The sequence below is a fragment of the Alligator mississippiensis genome, chromosome 11 (assembly GCF_030867095.1).
Source record: "Alligator mississippiensis isolate rAllMis1 chromosome 11, rAllMis1, whole genome shotgun sequence".
Lineage (NCBI taxonomy): Eukaryota > Metazoa > Chordata > Crocodylia > Alligatoridae > Alligator > Alligator mississippiensis.
The window spans coordinates 73,015,199-73,022,555 of record NC_081834.1 but is presented as its reverse complement, the minus strand read 5'-3'; the positions used below and the strand labels follow the sequence as shown (position 1 = coordinate 73,022,555).

The following is a 7,357-nucleotide window of genomic DNA, read 5'->3' as shown; positions in this document are numbered from 1 at the left end:
ACTGCTTTCCTAAGACATAAAAGTGTGACCCATTCCAGCCCTTCCCAGGAGCTGTTTGGACCCAGTACATCCCTTATTGGCTAAAGTCACATCCAGAGCCTGTGCAGGTGAGGTGTAGAAAGTCTCCAGGCTTCCTTGCAGCCCCTCCAGACTATGCCAGCTGCCCCTGTGACCAGGCACCTGCATGGAGAGTCACTTCTAGCCAGGAGGGGTTTATGGTGAGTGAAACCAGGTGTGTCAGTCTCACCAATTTCCTGAGGGGGAGAAAATACCTTCCAGAGCTGGTACAATGAATACCAGGTGAATCCAAAGTTCAACTATCTCCCTTTACCCCACCACACTAGCATCTGCAGGGTCGAGTCCCCGTGTGTGTGTGTGTGTGTGTGTGTGTGTGTGTGTGTGTTGGGTTGGGGGTTAGTTTTTCCAGGCACATGGTGACATGTCCCTCACTCAGCAATGTCATCAGGGCCTCAGCACTGGGCCAGGCCTGGAATGGAGGCAAGAGAAGGGATGGTCCCATTCCCCCTCCCCAGAGCCTCGTAGAGACTAGGCTCCCTGGAGGGGCAGAATCTGCATCCCTTAGGGAGTGGGGTATGCAACTCCCAGTGACATTTCCCAGTTTATATCTGTCTGGCTCTGCCCAGGCTGCACCCACAGACAACTCCTGCCTCCCCTCATCCCTGCTTAGGTGCCAGCCAGCCCCAGGAAGAGCTCTCTGTTCAAACTCCAGTGGCTGGCCCGTGGGGAGCAGGGGCTGGGCTGCAGTGCTCCATCTGAAATGTGCCCTGGCTGATCTCAGGCAGGCAAGTCATGGCCAAGTGTCCCAGATACCTTCCCTGGAACTGCCAGGAGATGAGTGGCCATTGTGCTCTCAGCTCTGTCTTTTGGGAAGGGGCTTCCTTTCTCGGTAAAGCCACAATGAAGGGGAACATTCCCGGGGTTGAACCCTTGCAACACCCATGGCTCAGGGAGTGAGATGGGCTGTGGCTGGGGTTTGACTCATTGTGTGTGCCCAGGACCGAGCTGGAGGATGATTGCTTGGCCTGTGGGTACCCAGGGACCAGTTGTTCTGGCTGTGGCTTACCGGGAGCTCTCCCTAGGTGTGGTACATTAGCAGAGGCTGCTGCTATGGCAGGAGGAGTGGGCAGCGCCTGTCCTGAAGAAGCATGAGGCACAAACCTGCATCCCACCCCCATGCCCTGTGTTTGTGGCAGCAGTGGCTGGGAGGCCAGGAGAGCTGGCTCTGTTGGCTGCAGGTGTAAGGGCTCCTTTGTTCAGATTGTGTCTCTGGTTTGTACATGACATGCAAATGAGGGTAAAAATGAAATGGTGAGTGTGGGGCTGTGCTCAATAGGAGGATTTCTTCCCAGTGTGTTGAGCGCCCTGGAGCCTGGCACCAGCGTTGGGAAGGGGGAACATGGGAGTCAGCGCGGCAGAGACAGGGGACTCCTTATTTGCACAGAGGGTACAGAGCAGTGTGCGAGCTGCTGCCAGCCCCTTCAGGCTCATGAGTCTGTAGGTGCCCAGGCCTGGTGCCAGTCCCCACGCCCAGAGGGAAATTTACCCAGGGGATCAGCCCTGGGATGTGGGGCGGGCACGGTAGTGCCCACAGCCATTGTGCAACGCACATGTGTAGACAGACCTGCGGTGTCTAGTCCCTAGTGATGACAGCAGTAGGATGTTACCTGCTTCTGCCTCACAAGGAAGTGCTAAAGCCTATGCTGGACCCTGAGCCCCTTAATGGGTCCTGAGAAGGTGATGGGAATAATGCATATAACCATGAATCACTCCTTAGCATTTTTCATACTGTCTCAGCATGGAGTTGTGACACAGTCCCCATGCTGGGAGAATGTTTTCAGGTGCTGCCAACATGTCCATGGCAAGGAGAGACAGGCCGTGGGGTTTCAGGTACCTTTTAGTTAGGCCAGGCAGGGGCAGCCACAGGCAGAAGCAGAGCACTAGCTTTTGCTTTGAATCTGCTGATCAAAAAGAGCAGTGGGACCAGGGCAGGAGGAGAAGGGGGCAGTCCTGGTGCTGCAGGAGGGGAGGCCAGAGCCAGGAGGGAAGCCCAGCTCCTGTGGGCAGCTCAGGAGACAGGTTGGGGTAGGGAAGGGCAGGCCACAGGGTAGCAGCCTCGAGAGGGTTAAGGAGGGCCCTAATCAGCTGGTACCCATTACAATCAGCTACATCAGCCTCAGCTGCTCCAGCTGGCTGCAGGGAGGCTGTTAACTGCACCTGGCAGACTATTGCCCTGCTGCTGGGAAGGGAAGCTGAGGTGAGAGCTGTCTTCTTCAGGGTTGAGGTCTCAGATGTGAAGCCCTGGAGTGAAATGTCCCACAGGAGCCACCCCTGGGCGTGAGGCTGGGGCCTCACTTTGCAGGTGCTCCCCTCCCTTTCTCACTGTCTAGCCCCTGTGGGTTTTGTTCTGCCCCTGGGGCAATGAGAGATGGGGAGGGAGCTGAGTCTTGTCTGGCTCTGGGTTTGTGAGGCTTTCAGCAGGCTCTTGAGAACTGGCACTGGGGGGGACTCTCAGCCCTTTCCCAGGACAGTGGGGGTGATGGGGCCTGAGCTCAGAGTTTGTGCCATGTAAGCAGGAAGACATGGGTGTTGGGGTGCATGAGCTCAGGGTGACTGTCCCTGGAGTAAGAGCTGGGCAGCACTGGAGGGGCAGGCAGGATGTTGGGGGTCAGGGCCTGGGAAGGGTTGGGTCAGGTTTTGGATTGATTCTCATGGAGAAATGAATGCCAAAGGGCCCTAAGTCTGTGTAAAAGGTGCTTCCCCTTTTTGTGCCATCCCAGCTCTGTTTGGCATCATGGTACAACTCCCCTGTTTGGCTGTTGGGACTGCAAGGAAAACTGGTTTTGGAAGAGTCTCCAGAGAGGGTTACTCTGTTTTGGAGAGATGCAGCATAGTCTGTGGTCACTATAAGGGAGTGAAGTAATAAGTTGTCTTGGAGACACTGGTGATTGCGCAGGTCAAGGTAAGGGTCTCTCCAGGCTGCACCATCCCTGGTCTGGGCTCTGTTGAGCTGGAGCTGGTAGCAGAGATCTGGAAAATCAGTGATTAGTCTGCATCCACCCTGACATATGTCCCAGTTACTGCTGCCTTCCCCAGTCCCTGAACCCTTGTGGGGAGGGGTGGTTCTGCCTGTGCCTAATTAACAGCCTGGGCCCTCATAATCAGGAGAAGGAGAAGTGCTGCTGATTTCAGGGAAATGCTGGACAAGGAGGGTAGCAGAGGGAATCCTTGCAGGTGATGACAGTTAAATCTTGCTGTCGGTTCTGGTGCCCTGCTAACAGTGCTGTCTCTCCAGCCCAGTCCCCAAGCCAGTGCTGCTTGTGGTACCTGGGAGAAAAGAGGTCTGCAGCTCAAGGGTTTTCCTTCAGCAACAGTAGGACTTGCTTCACAGTGTTTCTGGCACAATACGAGACTGTCCTCAGGGCTCATATGCCTCATCTGTCAGTGTAGCAGGTTCAGGGAATTGCCCTTGGAGATGGTGACCCCCCCCCTGCACAGACCTGCTGCAGTGTATGGTAGGTGCAAGGTTGCTCATAGCATCTACCCACTCCAGCCCCTCCACAGGAACCTGGGGGACCCAGTGCATGTGGGAGCTGCCGGATGCAAGCCCAGAGGCTTTGCAGGAGAGGTGCAGAGAGTCTCCAGGCTTCCTCATGGCCTTGCCCAACTCTAGCAGCTGCACCTGGAACCAGGTGTCTGGGAAGAGAGACTGGTTAATAATCATTTGAATCTCACCTGCAAAGACCCCAAGGCTCTAGAGCCTCCCTGGGATTGGGTTTTGTAGTGTTGCTGTCCCCAGTGCCTGAAGCCCTTCCCACAGCTGCACAGGATGCCTGTCCCTCTGCCTCATGCCTCCACCCTCTCCATTGAGTAGCCTCCTGTGCATCTTTTCCTCCCTGGATACCATCCTACCCCTCTCCCACCTTTCCCTCCCCTGCCCCCTCTCTCCTCTTGTCAAGCAGAAGCAGTGATTGCAAACTTCCAGGATGTGTCCTGCATCCTTCTCAGAAATGGGGCTCTGCAGCCTGGCCCCTGCCCCTCAGCTCTGAGACTGCTGGAGCCCTGGCTCCCAGGGTGGCAGGAGGTAACATAGGTGCTGCAGCTTCTCCCACCCTTCCTGCACTCTCAGGGGACTAAGGCTGGATCCTAGCCAAGGGCTTTCCCAGGGATTTTGGCCCTGGGCTCCACACCCTGACTAAGCAGCTGGAGCCTGTAACTTGAGGAGGACAGTGTTTGCTGGGGAATCTCCTCAACCCTATTCTGCCTGGAACCAGATCTGCTCGGAGCTCTTGCCTCAGCCCTTAGTCACGTGAAGCTACATCAGGTCTGTTTATCCGGATCTGCAATGATGGGCAGGTTCCTAACATAATGTATTTGTGGTGAGCTCTTGCAATTCTCACCTCCATGCTAGTGTCCCATTGCTTGGGTGTACTTCTGTGTGCTAGCAGGCTTGGAGTATAGCTTTGGGCGGGATGGTCCAAGAAATGTATATGAAGCCAGGTCTTTGGCAATTGCCTATACTGGACCAGCTGTGTATTTCAGAGGCTTGGCAGACAAGCTCACAGGCCTTACTCGTGTTTGGGGAGGAAGGAAGTGATGCCAGAGCTAAGTAGCAAGAAGAAGAATCGGTTGTGTTGAGTCGTGTCTGCTGCAGCTGTTTGTAGACTGGATTGAAGCAGAAGTCGGGAAGGGTAAGTGCAGTTCTGATCGTCCAGGGAATGCGTGAGGCAAGGATCTGTTTTGTTTGGATGCTGTATTGGACCGAGAGTGCAGTTGGGAGAAGTGGCAGACAAGGCTTCTGGCCCAGAGGCCCTTTCCTCAGGTGCAGAAGAGAAGTAGGGGGTTTGGGCGTGTTCCTTTCCTGGTCGTACACTCTGCGAGCACAGGCTGAGAGAGCTGCTGGCCCTTGTTCTTGGTACCATGTGGGAAGCAGGTGACAAGTACCAGGAATGGGAAAGGGGATTTTTCACTCTGTTCTAGCTGGTCAGTGCAGCGCGTGGGGTCTGGATGCCAGCTGGGCCCTGTCGTGGTGTCTGTGCTGGGAACAGCAGATGTCAGGGATGTGGTGGGTGTCCCGTGCGGTCCTCCATGCAGCTGCAGCAGATGGTCTAAGGGCCTGGCTGTAGCTGGCAGCTGCTTTAGTGTTCCTGGGCTGGTAGCTTTTCTGTGACTGTCAGGTCACAGGTTACTGTGTTACTTGTGGGGTGGGAGCTGGCTGGCTGGTGGGGGTGCTGGGGCAGCTGCAAGCATACCACCTGACCCCATGTATGTTCACTTGTCCGGCAGGATTGCGGTTGCTGGTCAAGGGTGAGAACAAGGGGACCACAGGCTGAGGCTCCCGGGACTGTGTGGCCATGATACAGCTGCCTGGTGCTCTTGTCAGCATGTGCTGGTGGTGCTGTGTCCTGGTGAGAGCACTGGGAGGAACTAGGAGAATACTGGGAGATACTGGAGGCACTGGCTGGGACAAGTTGGGGGCTGAGGGTTACTGAGGCTTCCTTCAAAGTACTGGGAGGATACTGGGGAGCTGTGGCTGTTGGCCGGTAAACGGCTTGTGAGTGATGCCCCCTCTTCTGCTTTGCAGCTGGTTCCTGGACTGTTGCCTGCTCCTCACTGGGCGCAGAGTGAGGGCTGGGATGGGGGCAGCAGCCTGCAGATCTGGTGTAGCTGCCCCCATCCCAGCCCTGCTGGTCTCCTCTCAATCCCACACTGCAGGCCTGTCCCCCTGCCAGTGTACGGCATGCCTGGTGCACAACCCCTCCCTCCTCTGCTTGTCCCAGTACAGTGGCCTGGCAGCTGTGGGGCCCATGGGGTGACACTCATGGAGACCCCAGGAATGACCAGTGCTGCCTGGATGGGATCTACGAGGGCCATGACAGTGCCCTGGCATTCAGCACAAGGAGCCCCAGTGCCGCCCCCCCCCCCCCCCCCCCAGCAACTGAGTGTCTCCTCATCGTCTGGGAGAATTGGAAGGCACCGGGGGGGGGGGGGGGGGGGGGGGGGGGCTATTGAGAGGCTACTGGAGGAGCTGGGCTGTTTACTGGGTCTGCCTGGGAGGGTGCTGGGAGGCCCTGGGGGATACTGGGAATTTTCTGGGGAGCTAATAGAAGGTTACTGGGCTCTCTTAGTGGGGGACACTGAAGGCTGTGAGTGCGGCTGGGAGGGGATTGGGAGGTAGCTTTTGGGTACTGGGAGATGCAGGAGAACTGGGAGGTCCCTGCCCAGCTGCCATATGCCAGCTTGGGAGGCAGATCATCACTGACTGCAGATTCGAGATCTTGGACAAGACAGAAGGACCCGAGAGTAGTGGGCAGCTGCTGGACCCTGGTGGGGTCTTCGGTGGTGGCTGCAGGTCAGGACTGGGGGGCAATCGGGTGGGGTGGGGGGGCTGCAGGATGGGTGTGAGGGGTATTGGGGTGAAGGAGATGGGGCTTTGTTGAGAGTGAGGGATACTGGCCTTGCTGTCCCCTGCCCCCACAGGTAATGGCAGGCCCAGATGTCCGTCACACAATTCTTCTGGACCTGTCACTTCAACTTGTGCAACTCCTGGGGGCCAGAAGAGCCCCTCTGCACAAGCCTCAGCAGCTGCACAGTTGCCTGCCCTGCTTCTGGTGCCCCCGTTAGTGTCTGGGCTTGGCATGGTCCCAACATGTGCTTGGAGTGCAGGGCCCAAGCAGCCAGGCCCCCTGACTCCCTACCTCTCACTCTCCGGCCCCCACCCCCTCCTAGGGTACCCAGGCACCAGGGCACTCGCCCCCTCTTCTCTCTCTGCCCCTCCCCGCCAAGTTTTCACCTGCCCGGCCAACAGCAACTACAACACTTATGGTTCCCACTGCCCCACCTCTTGCTCTGCAGCCTCCCCAGGGGGCCGTGCTGAGGGCTGCGTCTGCCTGGCTAACCTCATCTCCAGTGGAACCGACTGCATCCTGGCCTCAGCTTACAGCTGCCTTGGCCCAGCAGCACCTACCACCCGGTGAGCTGGCAGGGGCATGGTGGGGTAGAAAGGGGCCTGGATGCACCCAGGTGTGGGGTAGGGCACAGCTGCAGTTAGCACAGCCCCATTGCAGCCAGCTATGGAGTAGGGCAACACCAAGTGCAGCAGGGAGCTGAGATGCAACTGCCTCTGGCCTGGGGAGAGTGGCTGAGTATAACAAGTCGTCCTGGACCCAGAGTGGGATCTGCATGAGTGTTTCTGCATGTTCCTTCCTGTTTTCCCATTCATCCCCCACTGACAGGTGGGAGACGCCCAATTTGAGGAGGAGTGCTTTGAGTGCTGCACGTGCCGTGGCCCTGGGGACCTGACATGTGAGCGCAGCCACAGCCCGCCTTCAAGAACTGT

The 7,357-nt window shown here is 57.3% G+C and overlaps 1 long non-coding RNA gene across 1 annotated transcript; it reads left to right on the top strand.

Moving 5' to 3' along the window:
• The first annotated feature begins 2,699 nt into the window (after positions 1–2,699).
• Positions 2,700–6,369, top strand: LOC132244243 (uncharacterized). Its single transcript, XR_009455835.1, has 3 exons — positions 2,700–4,709; positions 5,305–5,426; positions 5,603–6,369. It is a non-coding gene; the product is annotated as an uncharacterized LOC132244243 (long non-coding RNA).
• The last annotated feature ends 988 nt before the right edge of the window (positions 6,370–7,357 follow it).